We start from the raw sequence: 21,890 nt of genomic DNA, 5'->3' as shown, positions 1-21,890 counted from the left end.
TTTTAGAGCCAGTGCTCTTAAATGTTTTTATAAATGATGTAGATCTGGTACATTAAGTTTGCTGACGACACTAAACTAGGAGGAGCTGTGGACTCCCTCAGGGGCAGAAAGGCCTTACAGAGAGATCTGGATAGACCAGAGAGCCACATGAAATTTAACAAGAGGAAATGCCTGGTTCTCCACCTGGGACAGGGTAATCCTGGTTTTATGTGCAAACTAGGGGAGGAGAGGCTGGAGAGCAGCCCCATGGAAAGAGATCCAGAGGTCTGGGTTGGTGGCAAGTTGACCATGAGCCAACAGTGTGCCCTGGCAGCCAAAGGGCCAACCATGTCCTGGGGTGCATCAAGAACAGCATTGCCATCCGGGTGAGGGGGGTGATGATCCCACTCTACATGCTCTGGTGTGGCCCCACCTCGACTGCTGCCTGCAGTTTTGGGCACCTCAATACAAGAAGGCCATCAAAATATTAGAGTGTGCCCAGGGGAGGGTGACCAAGATGGGGAAAGGTCTTGAGGGCAAGAATTAGGAGTGGTTGAGGTCACTTGGTTTGCTCAGCTTGGAGATGAAAAGGCTGAGGGGTGACCTGATCACAGCCTTCGGCTTCCTCAAGGCGGGGGCAGTGGATGGGGAGGTGCTGATCTCCTCTCCCTGGTGACCAGAAACAGGACAGGAAGAGATGGAATGAAAATGTGTCAGGGGAAGTTCAGACTGGACATTAGGAAAAGGTTCTTCACAGAGAGAGGAGTTGGTCCCTGGAACAGGCTCCCCAGGGAACTGGTCACAGCACCAAACCTGTCAGAGTTCAAGGAGCATCTGGATGATGCCCTTAGTCACGTGGTTTAGTTTAAGATTGTCCTGCGAGGAGCATGGAGTTGGACTTGATGGTCCTAATGGGTCCCTTCCAACATGAGATATTATATGATTCTATGATCTCATCTAGAGTAAAAGCATATGATGCATTATGAGTAACAAGGCAAAAATTTGAAAAAAAAACCTATATAGAAAGGGAAAATAGCAGTAGAGCTGCAGAAAGGGAAAACAGCAATGTAACAGCTTGCATCTCCAGCTTTTGATGTTCTTCAGGATTAAGCAGAAAATCCACTACGAAAAATATACATAGCTAGTTTCAGAAATCTGTTGGATCTACACATATGCCTAAATCTTTGACTAAAATTAGATTTCAGCTTTTGGTGAAAGTACATGTTTGATCGCTAGTTGAAAATTGTGCTGAAAGACAATTTTGCTGATTTTTTAGAAAAGCTGGGCATCTTCAAGGTCACATGATTTTCATTGAGAGATATGGCTTCTCGGCACATCTGAAAAATTAAACAGGCTGGGTATGGAACTAAGAAAGCCATCAGAAATCAAGGGGGTTATTTACAAAAGTTTTTCCATTGAAATAGACAGTTGAAAGAAGAAGCAGCAGTCAGGCTACACAAGACTGAGAGATAAATGCTGATCCAGCTGACAGTAAAATCAAACTGACTTAGAAATACCATTGAGGGCATTACATCTGTCCAAAACCAAAAGGCAACAGGTAGAGCATCTGAGTTTGGGCAGGTACAGTAAGCACTAGAGGACACACTGGAGAGTTACTCTGCAGTTCTTTGTGAATAATCTGAATGAGGTTTACTGAAGAAGTACTAAAGAGCATCTCCCTGTGAGCCAGCAACTGTGCCTGCAAAGGGACTGTAAACTACAGAAGATGCACAGAAAGCAACAGCAAACACACAGATGGTGTACTGTCATACATGCCAACCACACTCGAAAATCAGCTTGTGCATGACAGAATTTTGCTTTTACAATGGAGAATTTGTCTGTGGGGTGGGCAAGGCAAAACACACGCATTCTGGAAGAAGTGTGGAGATCAGGACTCAGAAGCAAAACAGGGTATAAACCAACCTGACATTGAGAACACAGCCAACCAGGCACTGTCTCCAAAAAATGTGGTAGCACCTGAGCACTGTTCCAGAAAACACAGCTAGATGCGAAGGGTTTGCTTGCATTTTCCCAACACCAGCAGCTTCCCCTCTGTACAACATTTGAAAATGAAGGCAGAAAAACAACAATAAAAAATACCCACTAAACATGTGGGATAGAAAAAGAGAGAAAGAAAAGCCCAAAGACAAAAAGCAGAAAAAAGCTTTGCAAGAAAGCAAAGTCAAGACTACACATGCTGCCTGGCTAAAAAGAGAACTCAAGATGGCACAAGAAAGTCCTGATAGCTTTCCAAAAGCAAGGGTAAAAAAAGGTGTTAAAACATGCAGAGATGAATAGAGCAAGTGAAGAATTCATGGCAAGCACAGACAAAGAGAAATGCATTGCCAGTACATCCTGTCTTCTCTTCAGAGGCTTTCAAGGACACCAGAAAAGAGAACAGGGAAGTCCACTGAGGAAGAAAAAAATCCACCAACATGTCATTGATCCAGGAAGACTGCTGGTGGCAAAATGCCTTTGAGTCATACCAGTCTGTATGAAATCCATCTAAAGCAGGGTACCTCGGCCCCACTACTGACGCTGCTGGGCAAGGAAACTTTTGTATATGGTCAAAACATGGGGACATTAATGGGTTTCACACTTGCTGTGGAGATGGTACCTTTCAGGGCATGGTGTTAGGGAGGTCCATGGACAGCTCTGCTGCTGGATCTGTAAAGCAAGGAATGGAGAAGGCCATTTCTGGAAGGGCAGCAAGAATTGGCTTACACTAATCTTCATGGCCACTTCAGAGATTTTCACTAAGTTCTTCTCTTTTACCACCTGAGTTATTTATGAATCTGTCCCAAAATAATCCCCGACTGACCCCCACAGCTTCTTTCCCCTGCATTGCACAGTGCGATCCCAGCCCAGGAGAAACTCGCCGCCTGAGCATGGGGCTGCTGCTCTGCAGACAAATGAAATGGGTCACATGCCTTCAATACTGCCTGTGTCTTCAGTGCTTGTCCTTGTCAGATGTAGAGAAGACAGGGATTTGACTGTTCCTGCTTCAATCGCTTCCTGCAGACAGGCTCCCAACAGATCTAGCTGAGCTGGTGATGCAGCACCTGGGATGCCACCTTGTACACCGGTGTTAGCTAAGCCATTGCCAGCCCCATGACACCTCCCAGCCGTGGGGTACTCAAGCCAGCCTTTACCCACATGTAGGGTGATGGTCTGTGAGATCTGAGAAGGGGTGCTGCGAGCAGCAAGCCTGAAAAAGGCCAAAGACCCCCATGTAGGCAACTGCTGGGCCTTTTATGGGCTGCGTTCTGGTCATTTTGTTTGCAAGTCAGAAGAATGCAATACAATCGGGAATCACCCTAATATCCATTTTAGAGAGACAGCAAATACAACGATCGCTTTAATTACGATAAAAGCTATGTATCACACAGCTAACCTTGCGCAGCTGCTTTTGCAACTTGTCTGGATTCCAACAGATTCAATTTGCACTCAGATTCATATCTGGGATTACCCCTTAATCCTCCATCTCTTCATCATTTCATGTAATTTCATGCCATGCAACCTCCTCAGCAAGAGTTCCTGTCATTCCATAGTGCATATTGGATGTCACTGCACCATTCACTTCACCTGGGTTGTCCCCCAAGATCAAGGATGCACTGTTTGTTTGTTTGTTTAGACATTTAACCAGGCTGCAAAATCCATCTTTGGGGGGAGACACAAACAGCCTTTGATCTTTAGCAACAATCAGCAGTAAGTTTTCAATCCCTTCAATTGCTTGCATTGATTTGCCGTAGCTCATAAACTCCAGGCTGTTTTTCAAAGGAAAAAGATAAAAAACATCTTCTTTGTCCTTTTTGTTCACCTTGTTTGTTCGTTTGTTAGATTTTAAGATGAAATTTTAGGCTTTTTTATTTTCTGATCCCCAGAGATGGTGAGGAGGATCTGGGGAAGCAGGGAGGCTGGCGGAGGCAAGAGGGGGAAACAGAAGAGGTCGCAGCTTGGAGAGGATGCAAAGACTCACCTTGACTGCTGATGATGGGACTCTGTGGAAAAGCTGAGACCAAAAGATTATTCATCGTTGCAGCTTTGCTGATACACTTTTGGATGTCTTCTGACTTACTCAGGTCAGGATGGCAGAATGGACTTCTTCCCCTCATTATCTAATTTTTATTTTAAAATGCAGACTTCATTAGGTGTTAAGAAGTGTTTCATCTAAAACTTGAATAATCATTTTGCTAATACTCTATCCTAGAAGAAGCTGAGAAACAGTCTGTTTCAAAGCCCTAGGTCGCGTGTGTTCTTGGAAGATAATTTAGAAATTTCCAGATTGACTAAGACTCAAGAGACATTAAGTAGCAGCAAACTGCAGACTGTGACCCACTTGCTATCAGTCACACTATCTAGTTTAGGAGAAAACAAGGAGCGGTCACATGGTACATTTTAGTATCACTTCTTCACTGTGGGATCATATGAGAGCGCTAGTTCCTTGAAGCATTATAGTACATGAGGCAAATGCCAGGCAGCTAAGTGATTTCGACAGCTTGTAAAGGTATAGGGATTGCACTTGCTTCTTACAGCTGCGATGAAAACATAGCGCTTTGTTTATTCAGCAGTGGAACAGACTGGGAGGGGACAAGGAAACAGCACTGAAGGATCACCCAAAGCAGCAGATTTCTCCTCTTCTTAAGAGAGATAACACGGAATTAAATAGAATCTCAGCATTGTATCACACATCAGCCCTCCTGCCCCCACAAACAGGATGGCGTTACTGCCATCAGTCTCATTCACAGAGGCTGTCCTGTGCCCATGTACCTGTTCCCACAGACTGTGACCCCTTTCTCCAGGATTTCCTCAGGTATCCTTCCCCAGAGGCTGCTGCGCTGCCCTGTTTCCTGGAGTTTTTACCCCAGTCTTATGGCTTTTATTATAGCTTCACAGTCAGCCTCTTTCTGCTTTATAGCAATGGCTGCTCTCAAATAGTTATCAGACTTTATTTCCTAATTAGAGAGGTGTAGGCACTACAACACACACAATGCCAACAATGTGGTATTATCTATGGCTTATGGATGTTTATCTAGCATCTGCCAAAACTGCGACTTTTTTTTTTCCTGCCTGGCACAATGTTTTGGCAGTCTTTTGACATCAAAAAGAGAGATAGCTAAGCCTTGTCTATGCCTCAGTGAAAATCAAAAGATAATACTTCTCTGTAAACCTGGAAAGCCATTACCACTCAAAGCTGCACAGAAATTACAATGCAAGAACAGGCCAAAGCAAAGATGTGATTTGATTTGAAAGTTCTGCCCTAAGACCCTAGAATCCTGTTCCACCCATGCATGCTTATGTGACGGAAAAGTTTTAGCGGCAACATGTTTTGCTAAGTAAACAACAGCAAGTCAGAAGAAAAGTATTTCCATTCTACTGATGTCTAAATAGTAGTCAGTTATTCCTTGCAAAAAGTTATTAATAGCTTTCATGTTCTGAAATTGCAGAATACTCTTAAATTTTAAGTTGCCTTTATGTCAGGAGATTTTTTTTTTTAAAACTAAAATGAAACTATGAAAGCTGCAGAAGTGGCCTTGTGCTTTTCACTACACCTATGAAAATATTAGCATTCTGTTTTTACAATCATGTAGCTGTTTACCTTTGCTAACAAACATTAGTTTTAGGTATCCACATTAAAAAAAAATTAAAATAATTTCTATCTAACTGATGAATATCTTGCAGTTCTGAAAGTTAACTTTCAGTTTGTTGGGGTTTTTTGTGATCCAGTAATATTTTTTAAAACCAGAGTCTCAGACAGATTCCTAATGTGAATACTGAAAAAGAGAAATAGAAGCAACAGAGAAATTAGCCACATCTGCTTGTCAAACTGTTTTCAGTTTTGAATATACATACAGAAGGCAACATTCAAAAATTCCACTTTTATGTCTTGCAGTACATTTTGCAAATGTGCCTGCATCTTTCAGAATAGAGTGGGGAAGAAGGTCATAAGGATACCAAATTTTCAGTTTTAGTCTTTGTGGAAAGCAGTGGAAATCTTCTGGACTAGTATCTGACAAGGAGATTTAGTTTTCAGATCATATACGCGAAGTCTTAGCTGTGTACTTAAAAAAATAAATGCATTCTATGTAGCAATATATATAAACCCATAAATATATATAAAACCATAAATTCAAATCTAACAAGCATTATGACAAAAATCTGCACATTCAGGGTAGGGTATCAGAATATAGGAGTTTCAGCCAAACTATATCCTCAATAAGTACCTAAATCTGTAGCAACATTGAAGAAGGTGAAGATCTTTGTCTCCTGCTTGGTGCAATGCTTGTACCTCTCTCCTGCAGAGCTACCACTTGTGGGCTGGCATGTAGAAAAGGAGAGGAATTGTGGATTCTAAAAACAGACCTCCCTTGCACACAAATAAGCATATTCCTGCCAAAAAGATCCCTGGGAGAGACAACAGCAAGAGAAAGAATATCACAGCCAGCATACCACCATGCACAACCTAAGATTGTCTCAGCAAAACTTCTGAAGATGTTGGGTATTTGATGACCATATTTTGATTAAATAATGAAAAAATTCACAACCCTAGCATTTCACAACGCCAGCTTTCTGGGCAGTTTAACCACTCCACTTGTAGGGCTCTGCAAGCCCACACTGCAGATGCTTCTTACCTGATTTGCAGTGCCACTATCATATTTCACTGGTGCAAGCACCAGAAACAGGAACTCAACAGGGCTGTGGTAATTCCCACAAGCTCCGTGGTGCCTATTCCAGAACCATGAAGTATTCTTGCTGTGATTTTTTAAAGGGTTGCTACTTGTGACCTGCAAATCTCTATCCCAAACAAGGACACGCTCTGAGTGTATTGTGAGAATTGGCAGGAAGCATCTCATGATTACACTGCTTTCAGCTACTCACCCTCCTTGGCATTTAGCTTTCTAGAAAATTATTTTCCACCAATATTTCTGTGTGAAACTTCCAGTATCCTATATAGAAAATTTCCTTTCTATCTTAGAAAGTGGATCTTGCGGATAGTTAGACACAAAAGAGATGTATATAGATGAAGCACACAGCAGAGGGACAAGAGGCAACAGTCACGAGTTGGAGCAAGGGAAATTCCAGTTGGATATAAGGGAAAAAAAATCTTGCCATGAGAGTGTTTCAAGGGCAGGACAGGTTGCCCAGAAATGTTGAGCAGCCTCCATCTGGGAGACTGTGAGGATGTGATTGAACAAATTCCTGACTAAAGTGAGCTTGTTTTGAAGTCAGACCTCCTTGAAGAAAGAGGCTGAACCAGATGACCTGCAGAGCCTCTTCCACCCTCAGCTGCCCTGTGCTGCAGTAGCCCCACATCCTTCTTCCCACAGCATCACCCCCCAGTGCAGCTGGTGTGCCAGGCTACATCCCAGGGGAAATCCTAGGAACGAGCTTACTGCATGGTGCTGCTCAATTCACAGCACAAAGATTTTATTAATGCACAAGCAAAACACTTGCTACCTTAATTTCCCCCTGTTATTTCATGGTAAGCTTTCACTTGATGGTTATCATTCTATTCCAACTTGAGCTTTATAACTTTTAAATATATGAAGTATTCCTTTTTGTTATCTCTAAAGTAATCATTCATATTTGAAGCTTAATCTTCTCTTTTAAATCATATCTAAACCCAAAATTTTTTTACTTTTTCTTCTATTACTTCTGCTGCTGTCCAAAAGCAGATCACAGAACCATAGAATGTCTTAAGTTGGAAAGGACTCACAAGGATCATTGGAGTCCAACTCCTGTCCCTGCACAGGACAATCCACAGTTCACACGATGTGTCTGAGGGTGTTGTCCAGTCTCTTCTTGAATGCTGACAGGTTTGGGGCTGTGGCATCTCCCTAGGGAGCCTGTCCCAGTGTCCACCACCCTCTGGGGGAAGAACTTTTTCCTAATGTCCAACCTAAACCTCTCCTGGCACATATTCCTGACATTCCCTCGGGTTCTGTCATTGGTCACCAGAGAGAAGAGTTTGGTGCCTGCCCCTCCTCCTCCTCTTGTGAGGAAGCTGCAGCCGCGATGAGGTCTCCCCTCAGTCTCCTCCAAGCTGAACAAACCCAGTAACTTTAGCCGCTCCTCATACGGCTTCCCCTCCAAACCCTTCACCAACTTCACAGCCCTCTTCTGGACACTCTCCAGCAGCTTTATATCCTGTTTATCCTGTGTTGCCCAGACCTGCACCCAGTGCTCCAGGTGAGGCCGCACCAGTGCAGAGCAGAGCGGGACAATCCCCTCCCTGCCCGGCTGGCCATGCTGTGCTGGATGCACCCAGGACACGGTTGCCATCTTGGCTGCCAGGGACACTGTTGGCTCATGTTCAACTTGCCATCGGCCAGAGCCCCCAGATCCCTCTCCACAGAGCTGCTATCCAGGTTGGTGATTGCCCAGTTCTCCAATTTGTCCAGATCCCTCTGCAGGACCTCTCTGCCCTCAAGAGTGTCAACAGCTCCTCTCAATTTTGTGTCATAGGCAAACTTACTTAGTATTCCCTCAAGCCCTGAGTCTAAGTCATTTATAAAGACATTGAAGAGTGCCAGCGTCATCCCTGTTGCCCTTCTTGTAGACTGGGACAACATTTGCTAGTTTCCAGTCATTTGAGACCTCTCCATATTCCCAGGAATGCTGAAAAATCATGGAGAGAGATCTCACTATAACATCAGCCAGCTCTTTAAGCACCCTTGGATGAATCCCACCAGGCCTCATTGACTTGTAGGGATGTAGCTGGAGTAGCAAATCCTGTACAAGTTTCGGATTGATTGGGAGCTTATTGTTCATGCAGTCATGCTTTTCTAAACCAGGGCTATGGGGCCCCCAAGTCCATCTTCAGTATTGAAGACCGAGGCAAAGCAAGCATGAAATGTTTCGGCTTTGTCTATGTCCCTGTTAAGAAGGTGACCATGCTCATTGAGGAATGGCCCAAAGTTATTTCTAGCTTGCATTTTGCCATTAATATATTTTTAAAGCCCTTTTTATTGTCCTTCACAGTACTGGCCACTTTCAATTCTAATTGAGCTTTGGCAGCACGAACTTCCTCCCTACAATGGTGAGCAGCATCTCTGTAGTCCTCCCATGTTGCCTGACCTTGTTTCCACTGACCATGTAATTTCCTTTTTCCCCATATTTCAAGAAGAAGAGTCCTGCTCAACCAAGCTGGCTTTTCACCTCACCTGCTGGATTTTTGGCATTTTGGAATTGCCTGGTCCTGTGATTTTAGTAGGTGGTACTTAAAAAATTACTGACACTGATGGACCCCAACACCTTCAAAAGCTTTTTCCCGGGGAGCCTTACTAAGTATTTCTCCGAGCAGCCTGAAGTCTGCTCCCCTCATATCTAGTGTTAAGGTCTTGCTGGCAGTTCTCCTCCTATTAGCAAAGGTTTTGAACCTGACTGCTTCATGGTCGCTGTGGCCAAGGGAGCCACCAGTTGCCACTTCTCCCACGAGACCCTCTCTGTTAGTGAGAATCAAATCTAGGAAGGCACCTTTCCTGGTCAGTTCCCTTAGTACCTGCACCAAGAAGTTATTGTCCAGATGCTTCAGGGATCTTCTGGACCTGTTGGTGCCAGCTGTGTGATATTCCCAGTTGACATCTGGCAAGTTGAAGTCTCCCATAGGAACAAGGGCAGATGATTGGGAGGTTTCACTTAGGTCCTTGAAGAATAACTCATCAGTGTCATCATCCTGGCTGGGTGGCCTGTAGTAGACACCCACAAGGACATCCACTTTATTTGTCTGACCGTTAATCCTTACCCAGAGGCTCTCAACTTTGCCATCGCCAGCTGCCAGCTCCATGCACTTCAGCCCCTCCGCGACACAGTGCCAACACTGCCTCTCCTGCCCTGTCTATCCCTTCTGAAAAGCCCGTAGCCATCCATCATGGTGCACCAGTCATAGGACTCATCCCACCAGGTTTTGCTAATGCCAATTATGTCATAACCCTGGGACCGAGCCAAGGCTTCTAGTTCATCTTGCTTGTTCGTCATGCTGCGCGCATCAGTGTAGAAGCACTTCAAGTGCTCCTCCCTTCACCTTGTGGTGCAGTCTGAGGAATCTCACTGTCATGCAGCTCCTCAAGCTTTGGTGTGCCATTCCGCTGCTCATCACTGACTGGCCTGGTACTGCCCCTCTCCCCTTTCCAATCTAGTTTAAAGCCCTATCAATCAGCCCTGCTAGGCACTGAGCAAAGACTCTTCTTCTCTGTTCAGAGGTTATTCTGTAGGGGGTATGTTTAGCATCATACAGAAACTCCAAAAGAAGTGATGAGAAGCTGCAGAAGACTCAAATGAGAACACCTCAAAGGAGAGGGTCTTAATGTGCAATTATTCTAAGAAAAAGTGGGAAGAGGGCTCTACTTCCAAGAATAGTCAGAGGCAGCAAAGAATCAAGCAGGGGAATCTGGATACAGGCTGTGACCCATCTGGCCTCAGCAGTCACAGTAAAACAAACCCTCACATATCAGTTTTGCATATTGAAGCTGGCGTCCTGGTTCCAGTATAAAAGGAAAAGGAGCAGGGAAGTGAAAAAATAGTATGTTTTTTTTTTTCTGGTAGTAACACTCCATAGAAACAAAAAAAATCATAACCATTTCTACAGCAACTTCTTAATGAAACAGCACACAACTACCATGAAAACCCCCAGAATTAAATCAAACCTTCTGTGAATTGAACCTCTAGGCTAAACTGCATCTTCCATGGCCAGTACAGATTTCTGTCTGAAATATGCTTCTCCAGCTGGCCTAAATTTTCTGTGCCAGACTGTTTCTGAGTAGACTAAAGAAGGTCTTTACAGGCTCGTCAGACTGCCATCCAAGCCAAAGTTCAAGCTTAGACTCCTTCAAAGCTGGGGCAAATAATATAGCTCTTTCACTCCACCTTTAATCATCAATCATCAGTCATCAGTCACTTGCAGGGGCAAACCACACTAATATACTCCTTTTGGGCAAAATAAAAAAAAAAAAAACCACACGGGAAGGCTTAAAGCAGAGACACTTTTGTATACCTGCTGGTCACATCTATGCTGCTGTTTGAGCTTGCTCTCCAGGTCCTCCCTGGAGCTGTAATACCCTCACTCCCTTCCTCCTGCAGGCCCACGGGGCACATCCACAGCATCTGAGGTGTATCCATGCTGCAAGCAGCTTTCCCACTTCAGTCCTGCAAGTCACTGTGGCTTGTTTCTAGCCTCTCATAGCATTCCATGCAGGTCTGGTAGGCTGGCACCCAGTCCCACAGATGTGTGCGTGCCTATGTGCACATGTGCATATGTATATATGCATACGCGGAAGGATAATTTTAGACAGAAGGTTCCTGCCTGGGTGCTGACTCAGGAAACAAGCTGCTCGTTGTCAGGTAAAGCAAGCTTCAGCCCCAACGGGAGGCAAAAAAATGGTTTTTCTCCAGGACAGCCCATGTTTAATTTCCTTGCTTGCAGAGGCCATTGGCAGAGAAGAGGTACCAGAGAGAGCCCCTCCGCAGCCCTCATGCTCCCAGAGCCATGCAGAGCACTGGGCTGGTGAGCTCTTGCCTTGAGTCCTCCCCTCATGTGGGCTCTGGAGCTGGCACCTAATGGAAAGCCAGGCCCAAATGTCTGGGATGGAGATGGCAGTGGAAGAGAAGTAGTGTTTAAAAAGCTGCTTACCCAGTGCTGGACACTTCCAAGTGAACACACATTGGAACTAGTGGTGCTTTGCTCAAGAGAAAACAAGCCCCTCAGAAAGCCATGTGTCACTGTGTCCCTTCAGATCAGCCTCCAGACCGAAATGACAGCTCTCTGCCTGGGAGATCCAGGCATGTGACCTAGAAAAAAAAAATGGGACTGTATTTGCTACAGGGAAATTCTGGGAAAACAAGAACAACATAATGGCATTGGAAGTTCCCTGTGGCTGTCCTGCCTTTCTGCAGCTGCTGCTGTCACCTGCTGAGAGCTCTCATCCTGGGGCTCCTGGACCACTGTACAACCAAGCCGATGGGAGACCTGGCTCCCGAGATGATCCAGGGAAAGCTGTGAAGGACATTTCCCATCACAGCTCTGGGTCTAACACTGATGAACCCCCATGCCCTCTGAATCCAGCTGATTCTGCAAAAAAGACACGCATCCCCCACCTTCTCCAGAAGGGTGAAGAACCAAATGAGAGTAAACATCGAGAGTCTTGTGACAAGTGGTTTGGGTGGAAGTCCCTAGTTGTGGTCCAGTGGCCTGGTGTGGCTGCCTGAGCAGGCGGAGGGTGCGGACAGGGGGACAGGTGCTACTCACAGAGCTGGTGGATGTCCACGTGGTTGTGTCTTCCAGCTCGTCCCACAAACACGTGATGCAGCGCGGTCAGGGAGGGGAGTGCTGCGAAGGAAAAAGGAACCAGCGCACAGTACAAAAGCTGGGCTGTGGGAAAGCTTCTACCTGTGTGAGGTGATACACATCTGGTTTTGATTTTGAAGTGTAGAGGTGTTTTTCAAAGGAAGGTCAGTTTGATGCCTTCGCCTCTCTGCCTTAACCGGAGACCTGGTGGGCTGACCCCTGTGACAAGCCAGAGCGGTGTGGGATGCTCCTGAGCTGTCCCACCCCTCCAAGCAAAGCAGTTCTGACAAGCAAGGGGGAGCCAAAGGGCCTCCAAGGGAAGGCCTTGTGGGGATGACAAGACCTGCGCATCCTGAAGGATGTTTGATGTCCTCAACAAAACTCCTGGCGTCTGGCTTTCCTCCGCATGCAGACGTCCGCTCTTGCACAGCAGCTGCTGGTGGCCATGCTCCTCGTTCCCAGCTGGTGCGTCAGGGTCTGCCCTGCACCGCTGCTCAGCAGAGCAAGGGCAGATGGGCAAGGAGCTGGATGGCTGAGCAGCAGCAGCCCTGACAGTGACAGCAGCTGGAGGGAGAAAACATGGTGCCATGAGCATGCACGTAGCCAGCAGCGGCTGCTTATGGCTGCGTGAACGGCCTGTGCTGTGCGGCTGGTGGCTGAGCAGAGCCAAGTACCGCCATCACAACAGCACGGTCCTACCAGCAAACATGAACTCTGCTCTTCTGTTCCATGGAGACTTCAAGGAGGGCACAGAGACGCTCTGGTGTGGAGATAAAGGCTGTGCTGACCTGTTTTGTTGTATGTGTTGGTAAGTCACAGCTGCTCCGACATGGCCATTCCCTGGCATGATGTTCAGGGAGATTCCATAAACCTGAAGGTTTCTGCTCAGAGTTGCACTTGGGTGTTTTTCCGACGTCCCAGGTGTAACCCAAGATAGAACTTCACAGAACTGTCAGATGAAGTCCTGAAGCTGTGGTAAATCATTCAGGGCTCATCACCTCCTCAGGGACCTTGAGCCACTTTGTTCCTTTTGCCTCAGGTTCTCAGCTACAAAAGAAAAATAAATATGCCTTGTGTCTCAAGGTTAGTCTTAAGTTAATCTTGTTAATTACTATAACATGTACAGTTATTATAGTAATGGACCCTATATAAGCAGATAAGAAATTCTGCTGTGCTTAAGCAGAGGAAAACATCATTGAATATTTGTCGGTAGAAACTGTAAATATCTCGTTTTCTTCACAAAGCAAGCCATCCAGTGCTGCTAAGTGTATCCCACATGAACTCGGTCCTTGTTGCATGGAAATAAGCCTTTTTGCAAGACTGTGTGTTTATACACTATAACGTGGCTAAATGCAAGCTCTGTCTGCTCCGACTCGAAGCTAAAAAAAACCCAAAGACTCCGTGTTAGTACAGATAACGTGAGAGGTAAGTGCCACAGGTAAACTCCAAGAGCAAACTGTGTGCCTGCACAAACTGATGGCTGAACAATGCTCCAGGCCCTCATAGCCAGAGCACGACAGCTTCCTGCAGAAAGTCTCTGCGTTCTCTTCTACTCCAATGCAACAACAGCCAATCTGGGGAACGTGGTTTGAAGCAGCAAAGAAATAAGCAAGTGGGAGGAGGGAGGTGTAGCTCTTCTGTGCCTAGGATGGCTGTTTGCTAACTTCTGTTCATCAGAATATCATAGTGGTTTTTTACTGAAGTTAGAGGAAGTCAGCTTTAAAAGAAGAAAACAACATTTAAAGAAAGGCTATTTGCCTTTACACCAGAATGATTTTTCACGGTCTGTTTCTACATATCTGAAGCCAGGCTTTAACAATGGGAGCGCTGGCACGGAGTGCCTCGCTCAAGTGAGCGGCACCAGCAGCTGCTGCTGCTGTGGACTCCACAAACAGGAGCAAATCCTGCAGCCTCTGTGCAACCATAGCACCATTGCTCCAGAACACCAGATTTGCCCTTACTTTTTCATTTTCCTCCAATGTTTCAAAGTTCCAAATGCTCCCCAAAAGATTTCCACTTTTGAAAAGACGGTAAGTAATTGATAGAAGTCTGCAGCTGATAAAGCATATTTCTGAATAATCTGCTGGCATTTGTTCAAGAAGAAATATGATCTGATGTAGGTTCCTAAGGTTGTTCTTTAAAAATATTTTTTCTCTTCCAAAATATCTACTGCCAGTGCATTTTATGAGAGAAAAAAAATCCTTCCTCTTATTAAAGAAAGACCTACAGTTAGACCTCCCCTTTTAATCCAGAAGATTTCTGACACAATGACATTTTCTCGTTTAATATGTTGCTGAAGTATGCTGTTGACAGATACTCTGCCAGTAGTGATTTCCCCTGGGAAAGTGAAGTAGTATAGACTTCCTTCCTCATCTGAGAAAAAAAAAAAAACAACACTGAAATGTGTTTTTCCAGGCAGCTGGTCAAGGAAGCAGGTGTCAGGCTTGTAAGAAAGTCTGCAAGTTCTGCATCATAGCCTCCTTCTTCCCCTGCTCAGCCAATGGCAACACCCAGCTCACACTGAGACCATTCCTTGTGTGAGTAAGAATATACTTCCTTGTTGCCCTAAGGTGCATTTAGCCTATGCTATATATAATTTGACAGTCATTTCTGCTGCAAGTTATAAAAACAACCTCCAGTTCACGTTGCCTCTATTTTCTGCCACAGCAGAAAATATCCATCTGCCACTTGTGGAAGCTAATACCTCTCTGAAAGTTGTCTGGCTGCTTGGTTTGGATTCTTAGCAGACTTCGCTATATCTTCTAATTTTGTAAATCTCCTTTCCAGCCTTCCTCCTCTCCTTTCTCCCCTGCGGCATTTACAGCTATCCTTCCACTAGTCTGCTAGACTCCCTTTTTCATTTCCAGATTGCTATCAAAATCCCCATCCATCCGTGCATTTAAACCCTCCAAAGACTTGCATTCCGTGCACACTGGGCTGCGTTATGCTCGCCCTCGTCCTGCTCCTCCTGCCTGTGCAGTACCAGCCTCCTCCCTGCGCCGTTGCACAATCTCCCCTTGTTGAAGCAGCCAGCACCAGCTCGCCCACCCCGGCCATCTGGACTCGCAGCCCTCTGCTCCATTGAGTCCCGCGGTGCCCAGTTCTAGAAGCTTATCTGCACGCCCTTCCCCGGACAATTAATTACTTTCCTCCCTCCGCTGTTTGTCGGGCTCTAAATCAAGGATTGCTACTGCGCTCTGTGAAGCATTTTAGAAAGGAAGCTGAATTGGGCACTCTACAAACCCAGATGAGATCATGTTGTACTTCATTGTCTTTAAGAAGTGTTTGGCAGGCAGGTACTACATTGTGTACCACGGTAACAGCTGATGGTATGGAAGATGTTATAAACACACACACCACGCAGAAGTCACTTGAAAAGTTGGTATTTGCAAGGTTTATTTCACAGCACTATGTAGGACATCATTATTTACTTCCTTTTATTATTTCCTTCATTATATATGCCAGCTTTGGGAAGAGGAAAAAAAAATGGCAGCTTCTCAAATTTGGGTAAATTTTGGCAAAAGTCAGATTTATTAGGGTGATAATTATATGCAGGTGGTTTCCTTCAGTAAGGGTTCAGAGTGCCTTTTGTTTTTCAGTGGATAGCGTGAGGTAAATCCCCAAGAATACAACAAAAGTAAATAAAGATGAAGGGAGAATATAAAAATAAGCGGCAGGCAGACTTAGAGAAAGAGGTTTTACCATCACAAAGCAGGCACTGAAATCCTGTTAATGGCAGTGGGACGTGCTAGCAATAAAATAAGATCTCAGCTTGTCAATTTGCCATTAGCTCTGGTTTTTTAAGGTGCACTGCTCAAGGAGCTACTTCAGACTGTTCTCCTGCAGGTCTGTGGTTTTTGTCTCCTAAATCTTCACCTACTACCAAAGTAAACCAGCTCCCCCCAGGCTTGCGTGCATCCTTACCAGGCAAGAGCATCCTCATGCCTGGTCCAAGCTGGCCCCCAGCCATGCGTCTATGCACACCAGCTGGAGCACTGCTCCACTATCAGGCCACTGCCAAATGCTTACGAGGGTCTTCTTATATTTTAACTCCCAGCTGAATCACTAATTTTGGTCTCTCTTCTATCTGGCTACTTACTTTCAAAAAACTTAAAATAATTCATTTATCTTTAAGAATTTCGCTCCTCTTCCAAATATGGCTATAGCTGACCAACTGGCTTAGAATTAACTAGTGGGAAAGTGGCAGGAAAATGAACAGAAAGGGAATTAACAAGATCCCTGAGGCCTTCCTCTGGCAGGAGCCCGTGCTGCTGCTCTGGCAGCACCAAAGCTTCACATCAGTTTTAGTGTTCCTCACTGAGCAGGTCTGAGACCCCAGCAACGGCACCCTCCGGTACAGCCAGAGCACGTCTCAGGAGAGGAATGCAGATGATCTTTGGTTCATGCAGTGAAGCAAAATACCTGAAATGGCATCTGGGTCTTGGCCATAAGGCCGGATCCAGAAAACGACTTGCATTTTTAAGGATGTAGGAGGACTTGTCTCCCACGCTGCAGTCCAAAGCCTGCCCAGTCAGTTTAAACTTGACAGGATCCCCTCAACCAAGCTGCCACTTGCACGGATGCCAGCAGGTCTATCTGCGGGGCATTTCTCAGTCCAACTGACCTGAATATTGACAGCTACATCTGTTCCAGGAAAACTTCCCAATTGTAGGACACCAATGGATGACCCAGACACCTTTCTTTGTGGTATCAAGGTGAGTGCTGGCCACCCCTGAGCCTTGCAAAGAGAACCAGCATGTGTGCCATGGCTGGGAGATACAGCGCTCCTTGGCTAGGTGACCAGAGCTGAGATTTGAGTCCCTCTCCAGGAACACAGTGTGGTGAAACAGCTGGAGACACTATGTGCTTCCTTGGATCAGTATTTTGACTCCTCTGTTCCTCATATCACTCTTTACAAAATACAGATGATAATAACACTTCTGACTCTCTATTTCTTTCTCACCCGGAAAGCAGCATGGGACTGTCTCTAAGCCTGTGTTTTGACTGTGCCTGGCACAACCTTGCCTTGACACCATTTTGGACTTTTGCATGCTACTTGAACAAAAAAGCATAGTAATATTACAAGTTGCTAGTGACAGAAGATTTTCTGTATGTGTGATAAGCAGTGATTCAAAACCTAGTTCCAGCTTTGAAACCCATTGATGTAGCTGTGCCTTGTGCACTTTCCAAGCAACAGCACTGTTCTGACACTGGTAAGAAGGAGAGGAGGGTGTTTGCCGAGGTCAGATGGCAAAATGGGATAAACCTTACTGAAAGGCCAGGCAGACTCCCTGCTGGTCCCTTTCAGTTACAGTCAAGGAAAATCTGCTGAGCTAGGCAAATCGCTAGTGACAAGGACATTTGTTCTTCCCCAGGAACCGGTTCATATATGTGACAAAGCACCAGGAAGCAGACAGTGATATTCTTCTGCCACATGGGAGTCAGAACAACATGTGTCCAGCCTGCTTGCCACTTATTTGCAGCTTGAGTACATATCGTAATCATAACTGGTGTGTACTTGGTCTTCTTCCAGGACCCTCTGGAGAGTAACAGAACCAGATCTCCAGTGAGCTAAAAACAACACATTCAGCCAATATATTTGTGAGACTGTTGGCCTGCTGCAGTTTAGACTCAAACCAAATCCTGCCAGTAACCTGGACAAAAGTTTAGCATGTCACTTAAGCAGTTTGCATGACATCTGCAGAAAGCCGAAAATGGGTGTCTTATTTGTTTGGAAGGAAAGATCATGAAACGTTCCATTTCCTGTCAGTATTGCCTTTTATGCCTGATTTTCAATGACAGTTTTAGGCTCCCTGTTATGCTGATGATCAGTGTGTGAGTAACAAGGCCTTGAAGAGATTAGAGCATTCATTTGAAGCCATAGCTGCAAGTGTGAGTGAGAGCTAGCAGCCTGATAGAGAGGAGACTCAGAGATCTCTCACAGTTCCTTATGTTATTTTCCCTGTAATTAAAATAAAGAGTCACCCTAGTTAATGGGCTTTGAGACAAACTTCCCTTTAGCCATGATGAAAGACCACTGCCATTAATTAGCCATGCATGTAACTGCCAGTGAAACCCTGGAAATCACAGCTGAAATAAGTGGCGACCTGACCTGAGTGCAGCTGTATTTTCCTTTCCTGCAATGTAAATGCCTTTTTTACAAGTATGTTCCTGTATAATGCAAGTTTTGCTCGTAAGGACTTACTTTTGATGTAATCAAACTTACATTCAAAGCAGATTCAAAAGGCTCACAGTATACAAGCTGAGAAAATGCAAGCAAAATTAAAGCAGAAAGTATATACATCATCTAAAACGATTTGAGGAAATGAAATGAGCTGTTCTATGAAAACCAGAACTAAGCAAGTTTCGTCTGCTAAGGATTTGTATGCATGGCACCATAACCTTCCCCTCAAGACATTTCTTTGAAATAAACTCAGCTCCCTACAACCCACTTCATGTCCACCTTGTCCTCCACGCCATGAAGGGCAGCAGGTGGTGTAACCCAGCCACTGCCAAAAGCAGTATATAACAGTGAAGCTCTGCTCACTGTTCCCTGCATGGCATACCCATTTGATTGTCTCTCTTCCATACAGGACCTGAGTTTCAAAAAACTTGTACAACTGCCCTTGCTCACTTTTCAGATGTCTCCTTCTGTACTGCGCTTGCTGTGAATAGTTATTGGGATGGAGCGAGGGAGAGATGCCAGAAGAAAACAGACAGGCAGGCATATGGTCAATGAGACTGGAAATGTCTTCTTCCATTAGAAAGCCTGGCTAAAACCAAGCAAAAGTTATTCATGAGTCAGCGGAGTGGAGACATTCCCTGAGCTAAGAGAAATGTTTCTGGACCACATGGAGAACAAGATCAGTATTGCTGCTTATTTTATCACTCCCTATATGCTGACCGCTCTTGTTTAGATTTCCCTGACATGCCACCTGAAAAATTGGGATGTTGATTACAGGATCATTTAAGAACTTTGAATGTAATGTTGCTTTTGAGGTTAGTGAGAAAGGAAGCAGCACTATTTCCATATATCTAACAGCTACAATAGTCTAATAATTTGCTGTTCAGAACAAACTTTCATTTATAGGCTTAGTTACCTTACTAGAGTATTTCTGAGGTGTAATTGCACATCTCATGTGCTACTTTCAGCTGTTGCAGTCTTAAGTTAAAGAGGGGCCAGAAGTATTGCATTCCTGAGAAATAGCCCCTGTGATATTTTGCAGTCAGGGTATCTGTGTTGCCAGGCATGCTCCATAGTGAAGTGATAGGCATGTAACAAGCTGGTCGTCTGGCTGCTACATACCACAGATTAGTTGTCATGCCTCGGTCAAATCAATAGAGTCCGAAATACTTTTTCCTTTACCGAGAAATACAGCACGTCATAATAAAACACAAGCTCCTCTCTGCTCTTAGAGAAGCAACTTCCATTATACAGTTTTTCTTAGGAAACTGAACAATCAGACAAAATGAAGAATATCTGCAGTATCTTGTGTCCATAATTTGTCTTGAGTTATGAGAATCGAGAGCAGCACTTGTATCTGTTCTGTCATAAGATAAAAATGACCACAGATGAATGGAAACCATTCATTTTTATGGACTCCATGTTCAAGAGAGTTTCATCAATGTCACTGCATGTTGTAATTTGCATCTGGATGTATTTCAGCTGAAACAGGGCTAAAATCACAAGTTACTAGGTAACTCCCCCTCATTTCTGGAGATTCGTGCCCTTCCAGTACACATATAGAAAGTGTTGGGCTTGTGAATGATGCTAGTAGGAGTACAACTAACACCTTTTCAGATATCTTTAATGCAGCATTTCCTAATTCACCCTCAGAAACACTCAATACTCTTTGCACCTTTTGCCCTGATTTTTTAGAAATGTTAATTAGGTGCGTAACAGATCCACGGGAGAATTCTCAAAGGTCATTTAAAGTACAAACTTTGATAGAAATAAAAAAATGTACAGTCCTAAAGAGGATGTTTAAATCAGTTCTAAAAAAACCTCCAAAACTTTCTCTTCATCTTGCAGAAACACAAGCATTTTGCCTCTCTTGGTACATCACATGTGAATTATAAGATCAGAATAAAACCCTGCCTGACATGAATCTGCAACAAGGAAGAAGTTTAACAATTTTTTCACAAGCAAATAAAAAAATGAAGAATCCAGGGGACAATTTACAGCTCACTGAGTCAGTTCTGTGTGTAATTTGTGAGCCACTCTTTATACTAAGTATGGCATAACAGCTATACTTAAGAAAAAATATTTGTCATTATTGTACCACAGTTTTCATGTGTATTCTCCTATTCATTGTGCAGATGTACCATAAATCGTTTTACTATGCCATTCGAGCAATGCAAGACCATAATGGTAGGCTTGCTTTGGGCATGTTACAGTAGTTGTCACTTCTTATCTACTGAGTCATTTTCCACATTATTAAAAGGCGACAGTCACCAAGGAGTGCCTTGTAAAAACCTGCCTTGTCTGTCATTGGTGGAAAGCCCTTTCAAATACCTGTCACAGTGGTAATTGCAGTGTTACAGCAGCTGTGATGCTCTGAGGACACAGATGAAGAGAGGTCTGTGGAAAAGGAGACAATTTATTTTTACAGGCCAGCTAGTACAGCTGGAAAAAGTAAACTGAGCCTGGAAGGCCCATATCCCTCTCTTAAGGTCAGAAACATTACAGTCTAAATACAGGTCAAAGGAAGATGATACCTAGGGAGAAGCAAAGGTAAGATTATCACTGCTCTTACCCTCACACTTGATAGAGGTAAAAAGAAGCAGCCCCAACACTAAGAATATCTTCCTCACTCTGGTTCTTGCCAGGTCTTTCATCCACACCTCCTCCCTAGTGTTATCCCAAAAGCAGGGTCCTTTATCCATTGTTCAAGCAGCCAAATATACACACAGAGTTGAGATATTGTTTTATTACGAGATTGTGCAATGTCAGGTGCTAGGTGGTAAAACCACAAAGCTGTACTTACATCATTTATACTTGATTTTGGTTAGTACCTCCCCACATTTCCACTTGTTTTCGAGGATTGGTCAGTAATTTACATGTGGTTACTCAATCATTTCCTTATACTACACATGCTCATGGGTTGAGAATCTTTACCTGGGCAGGGGTCTTCATGCCTGTGGGTACGATTTTTAATATTATAATGAGCTTATAATGAGCAAAGTTCATCTAAAGGACACTCTATCTGACAGACTTAAGATATACGTTAAAAAAACTTAACTATTTGTGCATGTTCCAGGATGTTCAAACTGCAAGGACAGCAGTTCCTGATAAGGAGTTCCTCAAATCACTCTAATCTTTGTTTAAAGAGCAGACTGACCGGGTACTGTTCCACTGCTTGCATATCCTTAGGTTAAGAATTACTGACAGGATGCATATTCCCTACACATCCTTAGGTTAGTAATTGCTGACAGGATTCATTTTTAATTAGTAATGACTACACTAGGTCTTTCAATGCAGCAGACATCCAATGTCTAGTCTAAAGCGGAATTTGTACCTGAACGTGCCACTGGCTGCATCTTCCCATCTTCCAGCAGGAGACCACCTCCTTATTAATATTGGATTTCCATTTAGTTTATGCATCTTTTTCTTGAGCTTTGTTGCTAA

The sequence above is a fragment of the Caloenas nicobarica genome, chromosome Z, assembly GCF_036013445.1.
Source record: "Caloenas nicobarica isolate bCalNic1 chromosome Z, bCalNic1.hap1, whole genome shotgun sequence".
NCBI classification, from domain to species: domain Eukaryota; kingdom Metazoa; phylum Chordata; class Aves; order Columbiformes; family Columbidae; genus Caloenas; species Caloenas nicobarica.
This window is presented reverse-complemented; position numbering follows the sequence as displayed.